The sequence below is a fragment of the Amblyomma americanum genome, chromosome 2 (assembly GCF_052857255.1).
Source record: "Amblyomma americanum isolate KBUSLIRL-KWMA chromosome 2, ASM5285725v1, whole genome shotgun sequence".
Classification (NCBI taxonomy): domain Eukaryota; kingdom Metazoa; phylum Arthropoda; class Arachnida; order Ixodida; family Ixodidae; genus Amblyomma; species Amblyomma americanum.
The window spans coordinates 84,714,802-84,729,813 of NC_135498.1; the positions used below are offsets into that span (position 1 = coordinate 84,714,802).

Consider the following 15,012-nt stretch of genomic DNA (forward strand, 5'->3'; position numbering starts at 1 on the left):
GTCTGGTCCCAAGTGTGACTGTGTGCTACGACAACCTGAGCGAACAGGAGGATGTCTAGCGGTTTCGATGTGCACCACAGCCATACAATTAAGCGTCATGATAACGTAAGGGCGTCCTTCTCGATGCCGGCATGTCAGCCTGGATGCCGGCCGCCATCATCAGAAAAATGCGATAGTAATGTTTGTTCATGTCGATACCAAGCTGTCGGATGGAGTATCGTATGCCAATATCGAGTTGTAGTTAGAAGCGATAACAGGATTACAAAAAAAAATGTCTTCCCGTAGCGCATTTAATTGCTGCACCTCAATTGCGGCTCTCCTGGCCTCAGCAGGCTCCGCTCCTGAATGTGTCGCAGAAACCGAGCATATACTTATTTTACTATGACACGAGGTTCGCAGCAAAACGATGAAGAGAGCAGCACCTCAGCGCAAGCCAGTTCCGATGTGCACTTAGCTGGTCCATCATGTGAAACCGACAAGGCTAAGCGACGACTAGGGCAGCCAGGGAGCAGCGCGTAGTTCAATACCCGGCACGCCCGCGGGCTGCGTCGTTGCCGAATGCTTGGCTCGCTCACTGCGGCTCGCTCACTGATTGGCTCAGCAGCTTGCGACTTGCATGCACTCGGAAGGCTGGAAACTCGAGCAGCGAGCGACTAGCTTGAGACTGAGTGATACTTTATGCCCACGTTTGCAGTGCTGGTGAACAACAATTAACGCCCATATGCTTGGGATATCGGCTGCGTTGCGGCGAGTCCTAACTAAGATCATCAGCGGCGCCATGATCACCGCTCGTGACCCACAGGCTGAGAACCTCAATTCCAGAACGACCCAAAAGAGCTTGTATTTATCGCAACGATATCAACTCGAAAACACGGGTGCTTCGATGCGCTATTGGCCTCTTGCTTTTGAATCTACACGCGATCAGGATGCGGCCAGTGCGAGCCGCTGTTGCTCATTAGCTAAAGTCTGACACAAGTATCGACGTCGTTTCGTAATGCAGTTGATATCAAAGTAATCTTCTTGTACTGGTTACAGAATAAGCTGTTAAGTTTCACGATCTCCGGTGAGCGTGCCAGTGTCGCGCAAATTAATGCATCACAGCTGCTCTCCATCGTGCCGCTCGCGTTCAACATATCCACAATATTCGCCAGCTTGAGATGCGGCGCATTTCTTCACTTTTTGTCGCAACTTAGTGATTTTATCTGGCGTCAAATGAAATTGCATTCCATCAACAGCCACGTTTGCTAGCACATACGGGTCACTTCAGGGGATCACAGGATTGCAGCTTCTACAAACGACATGCCAGAAAAATAATTGAAACCTTTTTATATTAATAAACAGTTCAAAAATAAATGTCAAAAAATACAGCGTCCTTGTTGTGAACATAATTTAAATCTTTGTGGTGTGAAAAGGAATCTCGTTTGTGGGTTGATTTTTCAACGACGCGAAAGCTCAGCGGTCGGAATCACGACAGCACAAACGACGCGTCGCGTTTTATGTTGTTTGGATCTTTGAGACAGTGCTTGAGCGCTTGTATGGCGGACACGTGTGAAGAACAACTCCTTGAATATTAAGGTGAGCAGGAATGTGTTTTGGAAGCCAACGTCAAGTATTACGCCCGGTCAATATTGACGAGTTTCAACGGGTAAGGCAAGAAGAAAGGCAATGCTGCGACGTCTTGTCATCTGTAAAGGCAACGAAGACTCCTGCGCGGTTTTACTAAGCCTGGATAAATGGCCTGACCGGTGAGTCCCTTTCTGCGTTTCTTTGCTACTGATCTGTATTAAAGGAGGCAGTCAGCATGCGGCTGGCGCAGCTATAATGCCGCGCCAGAAAAGCAGGGCCTATATCCTGCATGACAAGTGTTGTTCTCATTGTTTTTATGTGCGTTTATTACTCGTGTGCCGTGGCAAATAAAAATGGCACCAGGTATCACAACAGAGTCACGCTGTCGCTTGCTAGTGCTGCGACACTCAGTGCGAAAGCATGGATTTGCACTGTGTAGAAGACGATGAGCTAGAAGTGCCGCTCGACGGAGCGCTCGCGCTAGGCCAGGCTAGGGAGCTAGGCTAGGCGAGGCTAGGGAGCTCTTCGTTGGTGTTGACGTGGCTCACCTGCCCAGGTTGCAGGGCAGTGGCTAAGTACCTGGCGGTGTTGCGCTAGGTTGCTAAATTTCTCGTTCTTTTTGTCGGTGCCTGCTTGTTCATGTTCTGGGCTGATTGGGCGCGGGACGAGAGCTTAATGTCTACTTCTTCCCCTGACCAGGGGTTTTCCCTTTGGTCGGCATCTCTTCCTCAAGGCCAGCTCCCAACCGATCTCTTTTTCCGTAGCGGTGTTTCGAGCACTCCAGTCGCTTTAGTGCTTTCCGATGGAGGCGGTATCCGACTGAACAACCCGGAGGCAGTGCAGGCGGCTCTTCAGTCCACTTCGAAGCACTTCGTGCACATTAACGATGTCCGGCAGTTCGGCGTGTGTGGTATTTTGTGCAGGTCGCCGGATAGAGACCGTATTGAAGACCTTCTAAAGTGTACGACCTTCGCCAACCACCCGGTGAGCGCATTCATTCCACCTCATCTAGCATGTTCCAAGGGCTTGGTCCGAGGCGTCGGCTCTCGATTGAGCCCTGTGGAAAGGCGTAAGAACCTCTCGCCTGTGGGAGTGATTGCTGTCCATCGATGCAGCAGGATGGTTGACGAAGTAAAAATTCCTACGGAGTCCGTCATTGCCACATTTGCAGGAATATTTTGCCCGTCAGAGATGAAGGTGTGGCCATTGGTTTTTCAAGTAGATTCCTTTAACCCTCGGCCCCTTCAGTGTCAAAACTGCTGGCGATTTGGCCTTAGCGCAAAGCCTGCAATTGTGCCTTACGCTGCTGTGCTTGTGGGGAATTTCATTGCAGAGAGGAATGCCCTGAACAGCCAGAGAAATGTTGTTTGCGTAGCAGTGCTCACCCTGCTGATTCCCCTGACTGTCCTGCACGAGCACAAGAAGTTCAGGTGCTCGAGCTTATAGACAAGCGCAGATGCACGCGGAGAGACGCTTTTGCCGCAGTCAAGGAGAGAGCCTCAGGCTACTCTGGTGTGGCCGCCAAATGCCCACCCATAACAGATTCTAGTTGGTCTTAGGCTATTACAGCGGCAGTTGAGAAAGCTGTGGCAATTGCAATAGATCGCGTTATGAAAACCGTGTCCACGTGCATTTCGCAGGTCATAGCTGCTCAGATGACCAATCTTCTGCAGGCGTCCACCGCTCCGCTCCTGTCTTCTTTGGCTACGAAAACTACCCCTCCTTCTGTAATAATCGAGTCCGCTCCACAGGGCCAAAATCAAAGTGAGCAACAAAAGACCTCTCAGGCCTCTCCTTCGAATAGCGTTATTGACGCATCCTCTATGGAGTGTGTGGATATGGAGTCTGATCTCCGCGCACAGAAACGAAGTGGGTCTCCTCTGAATATTGCAGGTCCATCTTGCTCTCAGTCAAAGACAAAGAAAAGTAACTTAAGTCAGAACGCTAAGACCAGATTCTAGAAAAGGCAGTCGCGGCTGCGGCACTCCCGCTAAGATAGGGATCGTAAGTGTACTCCAGCGGAAGTGTTGATCTATATTCTCAGCTTCAACAGATTTAAATTTCCTATGCAATCAGCTTCTCCCAGATTTAGTTGCTTCATAGGAAACATGGCTAACTTCAAATTTTAATTATCATCCCAAGGATTACCGTCTGTCCCCGCTTGACCGGTCATCACGAGGGGGTGGGTCGTTAGTGCTAATATCTACAAAGTTTTGCCACAAGGCATGCATTTCTTTTCAATATGCGGACAAAGAATGTGAAATCCGTGCGATTGACTTCAGTGTCCTAGGTCAGCAGCCCTTTACGGTAGCTAATGCATATTTCCCGTCTGGTGTGCGTGACACTCGGCCCCTTCACTCACTCATGTCTAGTAGCCGATCTCAGGTTCTATTACTTGGAGACTTCAATTCGCACCATGTTACGGGGGCCTTTAAAACAGGCAGCTTTGGTTCTAGACAATTTGAATGGGCTTTTTGCAACAACTTTATCGCAACAATTCCGGATTGCCTACGTTTGTTCGGAGTCAATGCCGCTCTGCCTTGGATTTAAATTTTTCGTCCCCAGGAGTCTCTGTTATGTCTTGGGCGCCTGTTCACTATGCAACAAACAGTGATCATCTACCAATTAGTTTCTAGTTTGCGTGTAAATTAACTCTTCTTGAGCGACATCAGCGCACGTTAATAAATTACAGTTGCATTAAAGACACGCCATAGTGAGCCCTCCAAATCACTTCAGACACTTGCGCTCAGAGAAGTGCCGAAAGCAAGGCTGCACATCTATGTTCACTACTGGACTATGCAAGGCAAAAGTCTAAATTTTTGGTTAAGAGAACAAAGGGTCCAATCGCGAACAATTGGTGGAATGCTGAGTGCACGCGTGCATATAGACGACTAAAAGCAGCTTGGAAGAAACTTCTCATCAATCAATGCCCAAAAAATTGGTGAATTATAAGTATGTTGCAGCAACACTCAAGCGCACTGTAGCCTGTGCAAAGGAGGAGTATAGTACAAATGATCATGATTTCCTTTGCCAATCAGGAAATAAACGAGCTTTGTTTAATTTCATGAGGCGCAACAAGGTGATTCCTCCCGCTGCCAACATTGAATTCCTCTTTCAGTCCCCTGCTGACATCGCAAAGGCCTTAGAGGATATTGCGTGTGGCCTAGAGTTTCGCTTTACATCTGCTTTACCTTCTCCGACTATATTCATATGCGCCTCAAGTGATTTCACTGCGGTCTCTATGATGAGCTGTCGCAAATTGTTCTGCGCTTATCCCCAGCGGCTCCTGGCCCCGATAAGGTCAGTTCATCTAAGATCAAAATTTTGTTCAATGAATCTCCTGCAGACCTCTTGGCTCTAATTAGCCATTCTATTCAAGGTCCTAGGATATCGCATGACTGGCGTCTTGCTGAAATAGTTCCATTGCTTAAAAAGCAAGCGGAGGGCTTAACTTTAGACAATATACGCCCTATTTCGTTAACATCGAACCTAGTGAAATTGGTGGAAAGGGTCCTTCTCAGCCGTGTCATGTCATTCATTTCAGAAAATGCTCTATTGAATCCATGTCAAATTGGTTTCAGGCCGGGTTGTTCAATTTGGTGTGCTCATGCATACCTTGAGAGTCGTATTAAATTAGCTTGCAATAGAAAATAGTTTGCTGCTCTAGTCACCTTGGATGTCATAAACCATACGACTGCGTTGAGCACTCGACTCTATTACTAAGAGAACAGGAACTCAACTTCGCAAGCTAATTTGTAACCTGGATTTCTGTTATTTTTTGGAAAATAGAGAATTTTAGTGCTGCCAAAATGCTGTTTCCTCAAGAAGATTTCCACAGACAAGAGGTGTTCCGCAAGGATCAGTTCTCTTACCTGTTCTTTTTAACATTTTTCTAAGCTCAATTCCATGCATTCAAAGTGTGAAAACTTATGCCTACGCCGACGATATTGCATTTTTTGCATCAGCAGGTGACATTCACACTCTTTATCGAAACCTGCAAAATTACCTCAATGTTCTTGACAACTGGCTAGGAAGAATTCAACTGTCTCTTAATGTGAAGAAATGCCCATTGTTAGTATTTCCAGTTTCTGTTCCTCTAAATATCTGCCTGGTCTAAATAAATAGCATAATACCTCAAGTTCAGGCGGTTAAGTACCTCGGAGTAATATACGACTCTACTCTATCCTGGCGGCCGCACATTGAGCAAGTTTCTGCAAAAGGAGTACGGGCCTTTGACATACTGCGCATGCTTTGTAGTGCTAGGTCAGGCATGAGAAGGCATACGCTGCTGATGATTTATAAAATGTACGTCCGCCCAATTTTGGAGTTAGGGTGTGTTTTATTTTCAGGAGCTCCTGCTTATGAACTTCGCCCTCTTGTGCCTTTGGAGCGTGAGGCGTTGCGCCTTTGTCTGGGGCTTCCAAAATATGTCGTCATTGCTGTTCTGCACCTTGAGGCGCGAATGCTATCGTTATGAGCTAGGTTTCGCCTTTTAACAGTTCAAACATTTTTAAAATTGTGCGAATCACCTCTTCACGCTTCCAGTATAATATTTATTGTCAACCTTCCGCCTTTTTTAGTGCTGCCTGGTCTCGTTTTTATACCCCGCAGATATGTTACGTGCAGTCCCTCCTTGATCGCATAAATATTCATTTCACAGATGTCCGCCAAATGTATAACAACTCCTCATCTGTCCAGATTGAATTCGATGACATGTTCCCATCGAATGCGAAGCTGCAGCCCTTCCCGCTTCTTCAAGTTATATTGCAGGACCACCTGAGGTCCTTTCCTTCTTATGTTCTTATTGCTACCGATGCCTCGCAGGATCGCGTAAAGGCAGGTGTGGGAATTTTTTCACCTTCACTGGATTGGTCTTTTTCTCTCCGTCTTTCTTTCTTCACTCCAATTTTTCTGGCTGAATTATTAGCAGTAATCTTAGCCTCACGAAAATTATAAACTATCTTTTCCTAGGCCGTGGTTATGACACTCTGTCCATTTGCTATTCCTTATCCTCACCCACTGAGTCTCGGGCATTACGCCTCTTTAAGTTCCTGATTCCGCTCCATTTAAATTCGTTAAGGTTGCTTTTGCTACCAGGTCACATGGGCTTTCACTTAAATGAGGTTGCAGATTCCTTAGCAAGAGCCTCTCTCAGCGGCCCAATTGTTGCTGTCCTGCCAACGTGTGCATTTGCGTCTGCGGGGATGTTTCGCAGCTACGCAATATTTCATGAATTTGCTGCCTCGGCACTTACATCATCTCCCGAATATCAGTATCTTCTGCATCCTTGGAGTAGCAAAGACTGGCGCTCACGCAGACTAGAGGTCTCTTTCACGCGCTTGCGTTGCCGGGTTCCCCTTCTAAATCTCTACCTTTACAGATCTGGCCTAGCAGCTTCCCCACTGTGCCCTTTTTGTGCCGAGCCTGAGACAATAGATCACTTCCTGCTGTTCTGCCGCCGCTTCTCCCGTTTGAGGAAGCGTCTTTTGCAAATTCCATTTCATCAACTGGGCTTGCCTGTGTCTTCCGCGGTTATTATTTCCATTGGGGCTTCGTTGCTTGGACGAAGCGACAGGAGTGTGCGTTCTGCTGTGCAAAATGTTCTTCAGAAAACGCAGCGACTCCCATTCTAATCTCTTTTTCCCGCTTACAGGCATTACATGCATTGTATACTATTGTGCACATTAAGCCATTGTCCCATCTTCGATCTCCAAGTTAACAGGACCCCTCTCCTTGACTCTTCCAATCTATCAGACTACATACTATTTCCACTTCTTTTGCCGTCAAAATTTTCCTGTATCCAATAATTAACCGCCTGTGTCTTGGCCACTCCCCCGTAGTCGGTATGTGCCAGTAGCGTCTGAGGCCTTCCTTCTTTCCAGATGCGATCACACAGCGCACTATTCTGCTCTGGGTTGGTACTTATCGGATTAGTGCTTGCGCCTAAATATTCGTCATTCTAAATTATTCTGAGACAGTGATTGCATGTGAAAGACTAGCGCATATTCCTCGCCTTTTCATTTGTAAATTTATCTGTTCTTCCGATTCTACAGGATTTGAGGCAGTGTTATTCCAAAGTTAGATCAATTTTGCGTCCTTCCTGAGCTGTAAGCATCGATGCTTCTTCTCTTTCTGAGCACTGCGAGCTGTCGGGGATGCAACTGCACACTTATTTAGGATTTCTATCTCTTTGCTATATCTCTCGCTTGTGCGGCCCGCATTCAAGTCTTCGCTATTGTCGATGGTTGTTTTTTGCCACTTATTTCCACTTTGTTATTTATTCTTGGTGTCGTGCCATCAGCTGCGCTGCCGGCAATTCTCCGAGCTCGGAACTCTTCCCAGGCACGGGCCCGTACCCACACACCTCCCTTCACCGCACTCACCAGTGTTCTTTGGAATTTATTTGTTTTTCTAGCCCTTACTTGCATTACCAGTCGACAAATTTGTGCAGTTCTTAATTGTATGCGGATTTGTTATATGCGCTGCAAATTTTTGTATGATTTTAAGCTATTATTTGAGATATCAGGCTTCTTGCTTGAAAAGGCTTGCTTTTTTCCTTTCTCTCTTCTCATATATGCATGGCAGACTGGTCGCAACGTTCTGTTTAAAACCTAGACATTGCTGCAGGGCACCATGATGGGAATTAATGAAAACCTGTGCATCCTATATTCCAATTGGTGGGCGTTATTTCATCCAGCTCATCATCCAGCTCCATCCTTTGAAACATGAAAAAAAAATGGGCCACGAGATGCTCTTTGTTTTGGATGCTGCAGGTGAAGCACTGACATCTCTGTATACCAGTGCCTTGCGTTTGCGCTAGAGTACTGAATGCAGGATGAGTAAAGAAAGCCGCAGTTAGCTGCGTGGTTACATAAATGCGACTTATCTGCGAAGCATTCTCTTTCTCTCAGATTCGGTTTGATGTTCTAAGAGCATCTTTAGCATCTTTAGCAACAAAGGACAACCATAGATCTAAGAAAACACCAAGAAGAGGAGATGGTCATACCGAACAGGAGCCATTTAGCAAAAAAGGAAGCCAATAAATTAGGACGGCTTCTCATAGTGTGCTCTATAAGTCAGATTTTTAGAAGTTTTGGTGAGGCAGAAGAACGAACCATTGATAAGTCTGCATCAAATGGTTTTCTCTTAAAAAGCTGTAAAGAGGTGCTTTAGGCTTCGTTTCGGAAAAGAGAATTGTAATCAATCAAATTTTAATTAAATATATACCTGAACGAAAAGCAGTATTTTTTTTTGCTAATATGAAATGTGTTCTCTGACATTCCAGAGGAGAGCCTAAATTGAAATGTCATTCCAACCGTTCGTATTATCCTGCGCGGTAATTGTAAGATACCCTTTTCCGTGATAACGTCCCCGGCTCATAACCCTCTGTGTTAGTCTTGCTGCATACGTGGTGAACACATGTCGTTCGTTGCTTTTTCTCCTGTCAAGATAATCAAATGCCATTTTTTGAGGCCTATAGCATTTCTAGTTCCATTCGATGTGTCCTTCATTTGACGCCAGGATATTTTTTGAAGGATTTACGTTTGTGGAGTTTGATATGGCGACGTCGAGACGAGGACACCGCACACCGAAAAATACTTTTCTGGTCGGCACGTGTCCTTGGAGTGGATAATATAAGTCCAGCATTTTCCACCCTTCTACCATAGGACTCTCCAGACGAAGGTGAGTTTCTCTTGAGTGCAGGGCTTCCTGCCCCTACAAGAGTGAGTATCTATGAAACATATATAACTGAACTGCTCGAGAGCCCACACCCACGCTACTGAAAGAATGAATGTTCGCTTCACATATGATTTCGAGCATGCTTTCTGTATCAAATTATACACCAATTATTAACTTCGCGCTTTTTAGAATTATCCTGGTTCCGTTTCAGTGACTTGTATAACGTATAGACACTTTGAATTCCTTCCGCATCAGGATTCAGAATTCAAGATTCAAGATTCAAGATTCGAGTCCTAGGAAATCGCATGCAGTTATCGCTTACGAACTAATGAAGTCGGCCACCAGTGTAACTTACCAATGCCGAGTGCCATTATTGGCGCATTTATAGCAACATTTTGCTTCACTAGTTTTTATGAGCATCCGTTTGCGGTGCTCTGCAGCTTGTAGTGGCACATAACTTGCAGCTTCTATAGGCAGGAATTTATTCTATGCTATTAATTGCTTTAAGAAATAACTGCAAACTCAAAATGATTTTGAGTCTTGAAGCCGGAGCCTTGTAAGACAGTCGAGCTGCAGATTACAGGCAATTATTTAACGCAGTAATGGTATCGCTTGGAGTTGCCTCCGGAGAAGGTTATGATTATGATGTAATCCGGCAAGCGATGTAAGTGAGAATCCTGAGCCTAGATAGGGTTTTTTCCGAGCATGTGCTACTTCTAGCGTTGCAGAGCGGTCAGCATAGCAGGATCGAACAATATAAGCAATTCTTTCTTATGCTAGGTAAACAATAAGACCGCAATGAAGATGTATATATGATTTGATGCATATGAGATGCCTCGATTCCCGTAGGATACGCCAGGTACCCTCAACATTAGCCGTAAAAAAGGACACACTTGAAAATAGCATTTGGTTATGTTTGCTGCTTACCCACTTTTCGAAGCAGACTCAGGGTGAAAGCGCGTATTCTCCAGAAAATGATTTTTGCTCGAAAGTCACTCTTAAAAGCGTTTTGATGCAGAGTGCAGGAAAGCGTAGATTTCACTTAGCAGAGGTAACAATGCCATTTTGTCTGAATGTGCAGTTGAGCGAAAAAGAAGCGCTATTTGTTCTTTTCATACGCAGGAAACTCCCCCAGGCGCTATGAAATTCAAGGCTGTTCTCATCGCGGCGGCCATTTTTGGCTTTCTGATGTCAGGTAAGCACCACCAATGAACAAGAAATGTTATTTACCTTCAAAAGCACATCTGGTGCGGCGTTTAAACTATATCCAATCCAAACAAAATTCGCAGATTTTGGTTAAGTGCATCGCTAATATCAAAAACAATCGCTGAACACCAAGAGAAAATTCTTATAACCGTACTAAAGCATTCATGAAGAAATAAGGCGCAGTCAGACTTTCCAAAGATTGAGAAGCTCGAACTAATGCACATCATTGAATTATACACTGAAAGATTCTATTTGCGCCGATATAGCGGAGATGAATGAACCGCGAGTGGATACTTTCTAGGGGACTCCTGCGCAGCGGTGAGAGGAAACAGTTGATTTGATAACTGCTGTTTCGCGTTGGCAGTACCGCAAATCCAAAATCAAAGGAGAAGCCCTGTAGCGCCACGGGGTTATTTTTGTGTGGAGAAAACGTAAGCAAGTCAGTTGTTTTTTCGGTGAAGAGGGGTTTCAAAAAAGTGGTTAATTCAAAGGTAGATAGTGATAGAGACTGATGCGACCGCTTTGCGCAGAAACTACAGAAAAAAAATGACCTCTCGTATGAGCCAGTGTTGTGACTCTCACCTTTTTTTGTCCACTTTCCAGAGGCTATGGCCACGAATGCTGAAGCTGCCGCAGAAGCAAGGGCCGAACCCGTGGCAAACGAACGTGTCGAGGAAGGACCGAAAGAGGCCGGAGCTCGCATTGACCCAACTATCTTGGGATCAATGGTTGGCGGTGGGGTACGTTAAAGCCCGCAGGACCACTCAGGAAATGTCTGGAAGCCGCACCAACGTTCCACCTTTTTTTCTGAAGATATGAACAACACTTGTCGGCAGCGAACGACTGTCGTCACATCTTCATGACAGCTTGAGCTCTTAGGAGAGCTGGCGATGCAGACCTTTTGAAATAAACACGAGTAAAAACGGTACAAAACGTGCGCAATTGTTGCAAAAAGTAAAAAAATATTTTTTTCTAGTTCGAACACACCCTAAAGAGAGACACAATGGAATGCTTTTGAGTGCAAGCGGGGAGCAGCCCGCCGAAGGAACAGAGTCTGGTCTGCAACAAACCACAGGGAGATAACGGAATAGGGAATCACAGAAAAAGGCATAAATTAAAAATCGCAATGTTGGCGGCGTTCTGTTGAATAGATGTTATCAAAATAATGGCCTTTGCCAGGTAGAAAAAAATGCCACACAAGGGATTAACCGTGTAAGTGGTTTGGGCAGCTGCTTTTGCTAATGATTCAACTACTCTAGCAGCATCGAGGCAGCAACATACAGCGAGCGACAGAGAATTGTGGTCCTAGTTGTGCAGTTTGCGATGACATACCCAACTTTCTAGGACTTGCGGCACTGTAAGGTCTTCTCAACAATTCAACATGGTCTTCAGGGTGTACAATGTTGCAAAGCTAAGCCATCAGCAAGGAGTATATCCTTCCGGCAGCTGACAGAAAAAGGCCTCACATTGTTCACCAGAATGTGCCTACTCCAAAAAGGATGCGAAAGCTAGGCTTTTGAGTGCGTTCAAGCTATTACACCGAACACAGCGTGCTTACTATGCCTTGTCCTCTGTAGTTCATGCGTTAGGCTTTCGAAGTAATGATGAACCAACACGCCCAAATATAATCCCAACTGAGGGCAACGGTTTTCGCGGCCGTGACATGCGCATTGAAAATATTGAAGTGTGGATTTCTGCTAGTGTTGTTTTTCCGCAGCCGTTTTGGTGAAAAACAGTATGAAATGGCAAATGCGGTTTAAGAGAACACTTGATTACGAAGCGAACACTACATAATTGCGTGTATATTTTCCGTTGACATACCGGCTCGTCGCTGAAAGCTCGCTGCAATGTATTTTTTCTACCTTTTCCTAGACATATAGACATAAAACAATTTATGAAATTGAATGAATAAATTGCGACGTAAGCTCAATTGCGTCCTTGCGGATGGTATGCCTTGTCAATAGCTGCATGCCGCTGTTTCCAAGTGCTTATGAGAATAATCTAGGCTTCTAACGCAGTTGCTACGTGTAGACAAACAATGCATGTGTTTAGCCCTACTGGCTCATGTTTTGCTTAGCTGAGTTGTCATCACCTCTCGTGACGATATTAGACTCAGGTCAAAGCTTTGGTAGAGGTTAAGCTGATCTGTATTCTTCGCGCCACTGATGCAAGTTGATGAAGACGACAGGGTGCAATGCACTGTGTGAGAAATTGTTCATTTTAATTTCGTCGAGGCATTATTTACCTCAAAAACTCTCTGTGCCCCTCAATTTTTTGCTAATCCCCCTATGTGGGCATGAGCCATAGCATGTGGACAACAACAACAACAATAATGCTGGCGAATACGGGACGCGATCATATGCGCGGTAAGTGTGATTAGGTCGTGATTAGAATTTTTCGCGTTGACAAGCAAAACATGGACATAATTGTATCGACAATTATCAATTTGGCATCGTCGCTGGAGCACAGATGTAGCGCGCCGAAAAATCTGGTGGTTTGGCTCACGTGGCTACACCTGTTATAGCAGTTGCCGTGCTCCTCCCACGGCTCCTCGGCTCTCAAGGCGCATAAAAGGGATGTGCTCTGTCGGTTCTGTCAAGCCATTTTCTACTGCGGCGCGTAGGGAATATCATGAGTCCGAGAAGCAGTGATCGGTTCAGCATTTCACCTAGAGCAACCCTAGAAAATAATGTCTTGTAGTGCATACTTCTCACGTTTCCAAGGATGAACACGCAGTTCTTGCAGAAAACACAGCAGACAGCTCCAGATGTTTCGTTTCGTATACACAAACTATAAAAAATCAAAAACACTGACAAAAACTTTTTAATGACTTCTGAAGAATGCAAGAATTGTTCGAAATCTTTAGGAAGACTTTTATCACCGATCATTTGGTTTGGATATACCATGTCTCAATGTCTGAAGCACAAAGTACTGTTTTGTACCATTTACTCAAATATTTCGTGGTTCATTTACAACTGAATGTCACTATTTTGGCACAGCTAATTGAATACAAATTATGCAAGTGTTGCTTTCATAACTAACCTTTATAACATTCAGTCCTTCGGCACAACTGTCACCTACACTTGACTTCATATACATTTGTTTTCAAATCAATTCGAACCGGTTGCATTGAAATGATGGAAGGCGAAAATGCGCAAGCTACAGAGCAGCAATTTCATGCCGGCAAGTATTGCTGACTTTTAATCGAATTAAGTGCACAATCTGTGGCAGCTCTACTTCATCTGAAATTTGAAAGCCAGAGTGTGCACCCTTATAGCGCTATCCTCAGAACTAGAAAAAGCTTCAAACTGGCAAGGAGAATATATATATACAAATTTTCATCCTTAATTTTATTAGCCTTTTTCCTTTATGATTCTATAGAAGTGCACTGTAAACGAACGGTGCACTGGGCGAGTTGGTTGTTATTTACGGTTACTCAAGAAAATTAAAGAATGTTTCGAGAATGCGTAACCGAATGAAGAGCGTTAGCTAAGTTGTTTTCATGTATACTTTCGACAATATTGTTTTTCTTGTTGCGACTGAAGGGAGAATGAAAAGAAAAGTGCCGGGCCTGTCCAATGGCTCAAGCTGAGTCACAATCGCTGCCACGTGCAGACACTAGAGGAGTTGAAAGAAATGTGAGAGGAAAGATTGAAAGAAAGGACGCGCGTCGCAACAACCGCGCCATCTGAAGCAATGACGACGGTTTAGCAACAGATACCTCTGGTGACCAGGAGCCATGACCACATGTGCGGCAGCCCAGAGACCCCAGCCCCGTAAGCTCTGTAAGCCACCTTCGTTTCGACAAATTCGGATATCAACGTGTATATCACAAAACAACGATTCGTTTGGTACCACTGGCATTCCTCGGCGACCAATTGTTCGCCTGGCACGGCCCTTCAAATTTCGCTGTTCATTACGGTTTAGAGGAAAAAATGTCGTCGGTACTGACCCTTGATACATACCAGGATTAAACTACACTGACAACTTTTGGCGCCGAATAGGGCCAATTCAATTGCCCCACTGAAAACCCTTTTCGCCAGGGACACAAATTTGTCACCAATGGCGACGCCAAGTGGAACCAGTCTCGGCACACGCTCAGAGTGCACTTTATGAAAAATTACTGGAGGTGGTGGTGGTTATAATAAGATAATAATAGTCATGTTCATTTTCGCTGCTGAAATACAGAGGAGCGAAAATAGGTTGCTGGAGAAAAAGCTGCCACATCGGCAGCTTGACGGCGCTCCAGCCACCTTTACATCAGGAGCAATGGCGAGGCATACAGTGCACATCTGAAACACCATTGTTATTTTTTCGCTTTTGTTTCAAAGGCCTATCTTGCAGTACAACTGCACTTGCAAAACGATATAAAAATAAAGGATTCATTTTTATACATGTGCACAACACAGAGATGATGAAATAACACTGAAAGGCAAACAGAAGGGGAAAACGGACATGAAAAACAACATCAACATGGTTCACAAGACAAAGAGGTTGGCGATGTGTCTACTCGGGATTGAAATGACATCCACGCTCTGGAAGTCGAAATCTTTTAAAATG

General features: G+C 45.0%; 1 long non-coding RNA gene across 1 annotated transcript; it reads left to right on the forward strand.

The window, feature by feature from the left end:
- Positions 1-9,949: 9,949 nt before the first annotated feature.
- LOC144118756 (uncharacterized) lies at positions 9,950-11,385 on the forward strand. Its single transcript, XR_013312127.1, has 2 exons — positions 9,950-10,441; positions 11,056-11,385. It is a non-coding gene; the product is annotated as an uncharacterized LOC144118756 (long non-coding RNA).
- Positions 11,386-15,012: the final 3,627 nt, after the last annotated feature.